This window comes from Mus caroli, chromosome 5 (assembly GCF_900094665.2).
Source record: "Mus caroli chromosome 5, CAROLI_EIJ_v1.1, whole genome shotgun sequence".
Classification (NCBI taxonomy): Eukaryota; Metazoa; Chordata; class Mammalia; order Rodentia; family Muridae; genus Mus; species Mus caroli.
In genome coordinates, this window is record NC_034574.1 from 62678000 (window position 1) to 62679484 (window position 1485).

Consider the following 1485-nt stretch of genomic DNA (forward strand, 5'->3'; position numbering starts at 1 on the left):
GGGGACTTTTAGGATAGCATTGGAAATGTAAATGAAATAAATACCCAATAAAAAAAACATTAAAAAAATCTATTTTTTAAGACAGTAGTAACAGCACTTATAACAGCAATGCTGTCCACTTCCATCACAGCTGTTAGCTTTGATATTCACAAGTTATGGCTTCTAATGCACTTAGAGCAACAATTCAAAGCGTATATATTCATGCTGTAAAATTCTCAAATGCAAATAGAAACAGAATGTGGTATATGTATGTTAGTATCCATAAATTGGAGTAAAATAATAAGCTGTTGATTGTATCATGTCTTTGCTATTTTGTGGATTCTTCTTTCCCCATTTTTTTATTATCCAGTTTCACCCCTGTCACTAGACAAGAGAGAACAAAGGATAGAGGGAGAGATAGAGAGCCTTGAGCCTGATTTCATTCTTTTTTCTTCTTTGCTTGTAGCCGGTATTTGCTACTTTGTGGGGTCTTCTTTTCCCACCCTTATACCCCGGTTTCAACCCTTATTATTAGGTAGGAGAGAAAAAAGGGGTAGACTGGAGAAAAAGAGGTAGAGTCCTTGAATCTAATTTCTTTCTTCTTCTGTTTCTTCATTGAGCACGATTACTAACCAATTTCAGACAACACCCCTAAGCAACAAACAACGGTCCACCCAGGGCTCACATTAATATACCTTTAAAAATTCTGAGAATTCCAAATATCATACAATTGCAGAAACTATCTGCAGCTGGCAAAATCATGCATATGCAAATCACAGTCAGCTGCTGCAGAGAGTCCAGAGCAGCCCCATATCCCCCACACCTGGGAATAAAATGAAAATGTGTTTTTATATTTCTGTGGCTTTATGTTTTTAAAGAAACCAAAAATCCAGAATTCTCACTACAATTAATACCCAAAGAAATAGAAAAGTTAGAATTACCAAGGTAGAAAATATTTTATAAGGATTGGAATACATAGTAAAAATCTTTCTGAGCACCCAAAATTTGTTTTCATATTACATTCCTCTTTAAATGAATTCAAAATTATTCATTTAAAGAGCAAATGCAGTGGATTAAGTTCTCAACCATATTTTAAAGCATAACCTAAAAAATTAAACGATATAATGAGTAAACATGGCATCCATAGTTTTTAAAAAATAAAATTAGACTTAGAAATATTATAATTGCATGTCTAATAGTTGCTTGTGAGAAATCTAAAAAGTAAAAAAAAATGACTAAATAAAATAATCTTTCTATATCTTAAAGACAGTGATATATTTTGTTTTTACTTCCTTTGTTTCTTTCAATATTTTTAACCCCAGAGTTAATGAAAAGTATGTAATGTTTTTATTATTTCCCATGCAATTGATTTATTTACAATGAATTAAAACTCAATTATAAGCAGCCTCCTCAAGTAAAGTATATTTGGCTAATAGATAGATAGATAGATAGATAGATAGATAGATAGCATATATATATATATATATATATATATATATATATATA